We start from the raw sequence: 9,296 nt of genomic DNA, 5'->3' as shown, positions 1-9,296 counted from the left end.
TCATTCCAGCCATTGGTATGCACAAAACAAACAAATAAGTGAAAGCCCAGCTCACAAGGTATCCAAAAATAAATTGGAAGTGCAAGGTAAGAAAACTTCAGTTGTCCAAGATTTTATTTTGCAGTATCAGTTCAAAATCTCAGATGTATCATCAGATATCCAAAGTATAGAGTGATTACACTATAGAGTATAGAGTGATTACACGGTTCCTTTATATACATACAAGCCGTTAAGCCCATTAAAACAGGCAACCCTCCCCCCTCCCTCCCCCTCTCACCCCTCCCCTCACTCTCCCCCCCCTCACCCCTCCCCTCACTCTCCCTCCCCCCACCCTCCCCCCTCACTCTCCCTCCCTCCCCCTACCCTCACTCTCCCCCTCTCACCCCTCCCCTCCCCTCACTCTCCCCCTCTCACCCCTCCCCTCACTCTCCCCCTCTCACCCCTCCCCTCCCCTCACTCTCACCCCTCCCCTCACACTCTCCCTCTCACCCCTCCCTCACTCTCCCTCTCACCCCTCCCCTCCCCTCACTCTCCCTCTCACCCCTCCCCTCACTCTCCCTCCCTCCCCCTCTCACCCCTCCCCTCACTCTCCCTCCCCCTCTCACCCCTCCCCTCACTCTCACTCTCCCCTCCCCCTCACTCTCTCCTCATTCACCACCGGGTTCGCTGCTTCTCGCCGTCGCTGCTAATGCTCGCCGCCACCTCTTACTGCCCCTCGCCGATGCTGCCACCGCCGCTGCCCCTCGCCGATACCGCCGCCGCCACTGCACCTTGCCGATGCCGCCGCCGCTCCTCGCTGATGCCGCCGCCTCTACTTCCCCTCGCCGATGCCAATGCCGCCGCCGCTGCCCGATGCCGCCGCCGCCGATGCCCCTCGCCGATGCCGCCGCCGCCGCCACTGCCCCTTGCCGATGCCGCCGCTGCTGCAGCCGCCATGTTATCAAGCAGCTGACGCTCTGCTTGACCGACGTGCTCACACATGCGCAGTAGAGTTGCTCTCTACTGCGCATTTGCGGCACGTCGGTCAACCTTCATTTATTAGGTTGATCATTAAAAGTGAGAGAAGGCTATGCCAAACTAATGATCCTTAGAAGAATAAAAAAAATATTAACTCAAGATCACTTTCGCACAGTACTACAAGCACTAATATTTGCTAGCACAGACTACTGTAACACACTTTTCCTAGGTTTACCATACACCACAATCAGGCCACTACAAATACTACAGAACTCAGCTGCAAGAATACTAACTGGAAAGGGAAGAAGAGATCACATCACCCAAACACTTGCTGATTTGCACTGGCTCCCAATAGAACAAAGAGTCCAATTCAAAACACTTTGCACAGTTCATAAACTAATAAACGACGAAAAGGCCGACTGGCTAAACACTGCCCTACGATTACATGTCCCTCAAAGAAATCTCAGGTCCGCCAATAAAGCACTACTAATCATTCCCTCAGTCAAAACAGCAAAATTGACCCAAGTTAGAGAGAGAGCGCTATCTTTGGCAGGACCGTTATTATGGAACACATTACCACTTGAGCTTAGACTTATGAAAGAACTAAAACTCTTCAAAAAGAGCTTAAAAACTTGGCTATTCAAAAAAGCATTTCACAGTGAGGTCGCTGAATAACAACAAATTCCTACAGCGGAAAGCCACCTATAAAAAGCAGAATGTTACTTTTTTGTTTTAATCATAATTAAATTTTAAATTAAAACAGTTATCACATATGACTACCACAGAATCATATAAACAGTATCTCAAACACACTTCTCATTTAGAGTATATTATGAACTATGTTACCGTAAAATATTGGCACACCATGGATAACTTAGAAAGCAAACCAAACCTATTTATGTGCCTATCTGTAAACCGTTGTGATGGTGCATCACTAAACGACGGTATAGAAAAGTTTTTAAATAAATAAATAAAACAAATATCTGATGATACATCTGAGATTTTGAACTGATACTGCAAAATAAAATCTTGGACAACTGAAGCTTTCTTATCTTGCTCTTCCAATCTATTTTTCGATGCACAAAACAAACCCATTTGGAGACATTGACCCATTAGGAGAACATCTTTGCTCTATTACATCACGTGGTTAATCTTTTGCAGCCAGACAGTATAACCAGTGTCAAGGTAATGCTTTGGAATGCAGTTTTCCTTGTTTGCAATTGAAAAAGTCTGCTGGTCTTGAAGAGGTGGGAACTGGCCTAGGTTTAGTTAAAAAAAAAAAAGAGAGAGAGAATGGGCGGATATTTAAATTCAAATCAACATTTCTTGATCGCATAAACAAATCAATTCATTATCAACCGTTCTTTTTAATTAGTTTGCAGCTGGTCATCTATTACCGATGAATTTGTTGGGTTTTTTAGAAAGCATCTCATGTTTTCTGTTTACGCCAGTTCTGCAACCCTTTCAAGCCCAAGCCACACTTAGCTTCCGCAGAGCACGCTTGGTGGACACAGAGGGAGCTCCTGTGGGCCACAAGAGCTAGAGAAGCACCGAAAGCCCCACCAGTCTCTCCGCCAGATTTTAAAAGAAAGTGAGCCAGGGGGTGGATGCAGACATGAACCCATCACGATCGACCACCTCCCTTCATGTACACGTGCAGATGGGAAACGTCGGTGTGGTACGGACAGCCGGCTCAGTTAATTACGGCTGCTGCATATGACCGACCGCACGGTTCATCCAGTGCTGCTGCCCCCAGCAGTTAGAATGAGTCACCTTCAGTGCCCACTGCAAACTCACCCTGCCTCGCTCAGGGGGGCCGATGCGTATCTGCTAAAAACCTGGATCGGCGCGCGCAAGGCTATCGATTTTGTATAGCCGGCGCGCACCGAGCCGCGCAGCCTACCCCCGTTCCCTCCAAGGCCGCTCCGAAATCGGAGCGGCCTTGGAGGGAATCCTCTAACGCCCTCCCCTCACCTTCCCCTCCCTTCCTCTACCTAACCCACCCGCCCGGCCCTGTCTACACCCCCCCCCTTACCTTTCTCCGGGGATTTACGCCTCCCAGAGGGAGGCGTAAATCCCCGCACGCCAGCGGGCCTCCTGCGCGCCGGGCCGCGACCTGGGGGCGGGTACGGAGGGCGCGGCCACGCTCCCGGACCGCCCCGGGCCGTAGCCACGCCCCGTACCCGCCCCCAAAACGCTCCCAGCACGCCCCCTAAATGCCGCGCGGTTCGGGCCCGCCCCCCAACACGCCCCTGACACGCCCCCCTCGGAGAACCCCGGGACTTACGTGAGTCCCGGGGCTCTGCGCGCGCCGGTAGGCCTATGTAAAATAGGCGCACCGGCGAGCAGGGCTCTTAAAATCCGCCCCTAAGAGCGCGCCGAAAGTGGGTGCTCAGTTTTCAGCGCCCGCTTTCCTAACTCCCGCCCAGGCACCTATCCAGGGGGTGCCATGCAATATTTAAATTAGGGGTCGCGCTGCCGAGGAGGCGCGAGGGTCGATTGCGTGCCCCCTAGCGCCTCCTTGACAGCGGGTGTCCGGGAGAGGTCGGCTGCTGGTGGGTTGAGAAAACGGACGCTGAATTTAATCAGCGTCCGATTTCCTCACCGGCGCACAGCCATGGGTTCAGAAAATGGACACTGGTTAACTGAGGGTCCATTTCCCTAACCTGACCGCCAGCACTCGTTTAAAAAAAATTATTATTTTTTTTAAATCTTTTAAACTTTTCATTACTCCAACTTAATATCGCTACAATATTAAGTCGGAGGATTATAGAAAAGCAGTATTTTCTGCTTTTCTGTACAACCTTTTGGGCTGCTCAGAAATAAACACCTGCTCTGGGCAGGCGTTCATTTCTGAGTGTAAAAATGTGGGGGTCTGGTGCACATTTTTTTTTTTTTGCATCTGGGGAGCTTAGCTAATAGCCTCAACATGCATTTGCTTGTGATGAGAGCTATTAGTTTCGCTGCGTGTTGGACGTGCCTTGTGGATGTACTATTCCCTTATAGCGTAAGGGGCTGTGGATGCGAGTCAAAAACACGTGTCCGACCGCGGGTAAACCCGTGCGCTCGGCTGAGCGCGCTGTATTGCATCAGCCTGTCAGTCTGGGGATAAGACGGAGGCCACAAGGACTCAAAGGAAAAGCTCAAGAGGAGGAAAATGAGATGCGGTGTGTGGTACAAAAAACGGAGCCCAGCTGTCCATGCCCTGCCTGCTGCCCATTAATTTCCACACATTGCGGTTCATGCTTTGGCTGAGAAGACAAGGCGTGCATGCCTACATCTGTTCTTGAAAGTAGCTCCCACCTGTTGAAGAGCCACCGCTGGCGTCTCCTGTAGATGCAGGGTGCTGAGGGCAGAGCCCAGATGCCGGTCTGGATCTGAGCATCAAGCAGTGGCAGACCTGATCAGATCTAATGGTACGCCAGCGTGCCATGACTATACTGGTTGGGAAATACTGCTCTACGCTGCCTTCCAGCCGAGGCACGGCGCTAATTGGGGTTATCTCGTCCAGCTTGGCCTCCAGGACTCCGAGTCTGGTTGAGATCCACCCGCATGATGAAAAGGTCTGTTACTCCATCCGTGCGCTGCTGTGTGGTCTTGTGTAGAAATGCTAAGCCTTTCATGGGCAGGATTTACAAAACAGAAATAGTGTTCCTTAAGCAAGGATTTCTGTGGACTTTTTTTTTTTAAATATCACTGTAAATGAACTTTTTAATCTCCAAGTAATCCTGTTTGTTATTTTGGAAACAGTCTGTTCAAAACTTCTTTTCAGTATTCTTAATGTGGTACACTGTGAAAGCAGGAACAAGGCTTTTAATGTTACTGCGGGCAGAACATTCTTGGAGGAGCTGAGCTGCAAACAAGTACTTTCTTCTGGCTTGAATTCAACTGCTTAATTGCTTTTGTTCTTTTTATATTTGAAAACGGGATATCTTGCGTTGCTTTTTTTTTTGTTTCTTGGGTATTTTTACTTCTTAGGTTTAGAAAGAAAGAGTAGAAAGGTTGCCTTGCTCTCCTGCCTTCGGATTTAGTAGTTCAAAGGGAATGTTTTTTCTTTGAAGCACTGGTGGTTGAAAAGAGCTGATTACCTGTGTTAATTGTTATCAGGGCATGAGTTCTGTACATAACGTCAGCCAAGCCAAGAAAAATCTGCCAGTCTTGGAGGAGCCGAGCCACAGACAGCTAATTGCTCTTGCTGGAATTCAGCTGCTGAGACCTTATTTTGAAGGCGGATATGCTGTTACTTAATAGCTTGATGTCTCCATTTTAGGGTATGGATCTTTTAGTTATTTATTTAGTTATTTATTTATTTATTTATTTAAAAGTCTTCTATACCGATGTTAGTCAAAACATCACCTCGGTTTACATGGAACAAAAGCAACGGAAATTGCAAGTAACAGGGGAAGGGTAAGGGGTACAAAAAACCATAAGGAGAGCAGAGAAGCATAGGAACAAACAACGCAGGGGCAGCGTTGTCACCGTGCCTGCTCCCGGGGAGGACAACGTCCAAACAACTATGCACGGCGGCATACGCGCGTGTAAGTGGCTGCACGGAGATGGACTACGGTATTTTATAAACTACGTGTACCGCTACCTCGCAACATACACATGCATGTAGGTTTACGCATGAATACGCTCAATGCATTGAAGCCACATATTCCAATGCACTGTACGTGTGCACTTAACCCACCTAATTTAAAAATATATAGGCGCGTATATTTTACATGTGAAAGTAAGATAGGACTTACCCGGCCACGTAAGTCCTGATTTACGCATGTAAGTCAGTGTATTTTACAACATGCACATGTCAATGAAATTACTAGCTTTACCAATTAGTCCACCAGTTTGCCCAGTCCTCCTTCAGATCATCGAGACCCTCCTGGTTTTTCAGCCTGACCTCCCCCTAGACAGTACTACACAATAAGCATGTTTAATGTCACTTACAGCAGGAAATTAGCAGGTGTAAAAATACGTAAGTTGGAAAATGTGCATGGCATGCATGTCTTTAAAATAACATACCTGTTACTCTGCCCAGGAACGCCCCAGTACTCCCCTTTTTTACCCGTGTACATGTGCGTGCAAACGTGAAAATACACGCGTATTTTGGAGTTTTATAAAATAGGGAGTTCGAAAGTAGAGGCTACTTGCACGCATACGGGTAGATTTTTTTAAAATACACGCACGCGTCCATGTGCGGGTGCTACCCGGCGTGCGCACATGGACGCGCGCCGGGTAGCGCCCGGGGGGGGGGGGGGGTAGATTTCCCTAGTTTATGCGCGGCGAAGAGATCGGGCCTCTGCCAGTTCTCTCCCAGTCCGCTCCAATTAAGGAGCTGACTGGGAGGGAACTTTCCTCCCCCCCCTACCTACCCTCCCTCCCTCTTCCCCTCTCCTCCCCGACCCCTTTGAAAGCCCTACCTTTTGTAAATTTTGTCATTTCGGAACTTACGCCAGGCTGCCAGCGCGCAATCCCCCGGCACAGCGGCAAATGGCCTCCAGCTCTGCCCCACCCCCCTGGACCGCCCCTCCCCGCCCTTGGACCGCCCCCTTCATAGAGGCCTGGCTCCTGTGCACATAATGGGGGGGTTATGCGCGTGGCTGGGCCTCTTCTAAAATGCCCTCAGCGCGCGCAAGGCCCGGCCGTGCGCTTAACCCCTGTTTTTTACACACGGGTTGGTTTTTTTTTTAAATCAGGCCTTTATTTGCTAATTTTTATGCATAACATTTTAAAAAGTCACCATTTTTTTGTTTAGTTTTCTTAGGAAAGGAGCCTTGGGCCTCGAAAGATGAGGTTTGGTTATGGAAAAGTAGGAAACTGTGCCTTTGCCTAAGTAGAAAGGAAACCTTTTTGCTTTGCAGAGAAGGAAATTTTCCCCACTCTTCCTTTCTCTATTTTGGTCTCCCCTTTTGCTAAGGAATTTATTTTTACTACCTGGGGTACCCTAGCATCCAGGGGTTCAGAGCAGGGGTTCTCAACCCAGTCCTCGGGACCCACCTATCCGGTCAGGCTCTTCAGGATACCCAGAATGAATGTGCATGAGGTGGGTTTGCATGCGGATCTAGCCTGTGCATTATTCACTGCGGATATCCTGAAATCCTGTCTGGCTGGGGGTGTCCCGAGGACCGGGTTGAGATAAACTGATCCAGAGGAGCAGTGTCTCTCCCCACCAGAGATCACGGGGGGGGGGGGGGGACTATTGTAAGTCCTGGTGGAGGAATGGATCTGGGTTCTTTCCTAAGGCGGGAGAAGGGGAAGATCTGTGGCATCCATCCAGTGTTAATCACATCCATATCATCAGGGGATTGAAGAAAGCAACGTGAAAGTAGTCTCCTGGTGCCAGCAGGGGACGTAAGGAGAATGACTGAATAACTGGATTAAAGGTGTAATGGGACTTTATTTAAATGCTTCTAAATTGGAAAAATATTATCCTGTCCACCAGATTCTGGGAAGAAGGTCCAAAACTACCCCAGTAATTGGAATGGATTGGAAATGAGATATATCAGTTGACATCGTTAATGGACTAAATTAAGTTGGAATCTTAAAGTCTCAAGTTTATTGAGAACAGCTGAAACTGTAAAAGTGGATTGTAAATGACAGGAACCTGTAACTGAATATTTTATCCAACGTTTCACTCTTAATTCCCAAATACATGAGGGAAATGGGTTAGTTTGTTCTCAGTATATAAGATGTGCATGCAGTATTGTTTATTTTATTATATGTATTATGTTTGCTGTAAATTACAAATTATTTTATGTTATTTTATGTAATCCACTAAGCACAGTATTTTCTGATATGGACAGAATATAAATACTTTTAATGAATAAATAATTGTTAAGTTGAAAACCACCAATTGCTTTCAGTGTGATTATTACTGCTGTTTACAACAATGTGATTATTACTGCTGTACACAGGAGACTTTAATGTTGAAATAACTAAGGAACACCTCTCAGGACCTAGGATGTAATCTTTCTCCCCCCCCCCCCCTTCAGAGAGGTTTCACATTTGACCCCATAATTAGAGGTGAGGTCTTTGGGGTCCTGAAATGGGTGAGTAGCTCAGGGGTTACAAATGCCTGTCAATTTAACTAAGCGTTTAAACCTATTTTTGACTTAGCTGAAATATCTGATGAAGGTTTATAACACTTTACACATAATGCTACCCCCCCCCCCACCAAGTGAAAGAATGATTTTTAAATTCATAGTAAAGTTCTCAGTGATTTAGGACTTGATGCACAGCTCCCTAACCAAAGCCGCTACAGGGCTCTGTGAATCCTAATGTCTGCTGATGCCTTTGGATGGTAATCGCCATGCACACCAGTGCTGGTCCAGGAAGCAGCTGACGTGTCATGGGTCTCAAGAGTATAAAGGCCTTCTCTTTTTAGGTTTTTGTGCATTATAAATTTAGGTGCTTAATTTCCAGCTAATTAGGGGTTCTTTGAGGGTAGAAAAAAAAAATCTGTGTTTTCACGGCATAAGTACATCTATTTTCATAAAACACGCCGTGCTTCCTTATCAGAACAATATTCACATTCCCCCTAGTAACCAGTAGCAGCAGCACCACTCACATTCCTCCTGCCAACAGCTGACCCCACCCCAAACTATCACCCCACAGCTCCAGCCCTCTTCTCCCAGCCCTACCACTCTTCCCCCCCCCCCCCCCCCCCCCCATCCATCACAGCCCCACCATTCTCTTTCCCCACCAGCCTGTCCTCAGCCTTCTCCTTTACACAGGCCCGGATCTGGGCGCAGGCGAACAGAGGCGACCGCCTCCCACGTCAGACTGTGATAGGTGCTGGAGTGCTGCCGCTGCTGCAGGCCTGTGCCCCTGCTCTAAAGGCATCTCCATCCCCAAGCAGCAGCCACAGCTTTAAAGAAGAAACTCGACGTGGGGGCCTCCAGCCACCGCCGCCTGTTGCACGCTCAAGGCCCCGAGGCGGTCCTGCCCAGCGTTGCCAGAGGCCAAACGTTAAGTTCTTGGAGGAGAAGTCCATTACCTGCTATTAAGTTCACTTAGAGAATAGCCACTGCCATTAGCAATGGTTACATGGAATAGACTTAGTTTTTGGGTATTTGCCAGGTTCTTATGGCCTGGATTGGCCACTGTTGGAAACAGGATGCTGGGCTTGATGGACCCTTGGTCTGACCCAGTGTGGCATTTTCTTATGTTCTTATGTTCCCCAGCCCAATTGGTCGCCCAATCTAACCCAAAAGTAGCCCAAAACTCAAAAGTCGTGAAAATAACGTTTATTCTGCATGATAGTGCACAGATTCCTGCATTGTCTGCGTACAAGTTGACATAATTAACAATGTATATAAAAAAGTAAAAAAAGATTGGAAGAA

This window comes from Rhinatrema bivittatum, chromosome 5 (assembly GCF_901001135.1).
Source record: "Rhinatrema bivittatum chromosome 5, aRhiBiv1.1, whole genome shotgun sequence".
Classification (NCBI taxonomy): Eukaryota; Metazoa; Chordata; class Amphibia; order Gymnophiona; family Rhinatrematidae; genus Rhinatrema; species Rhinatrema bivittatum.
Note: the sequence above shows the minus strand (reverse complement) of the source record.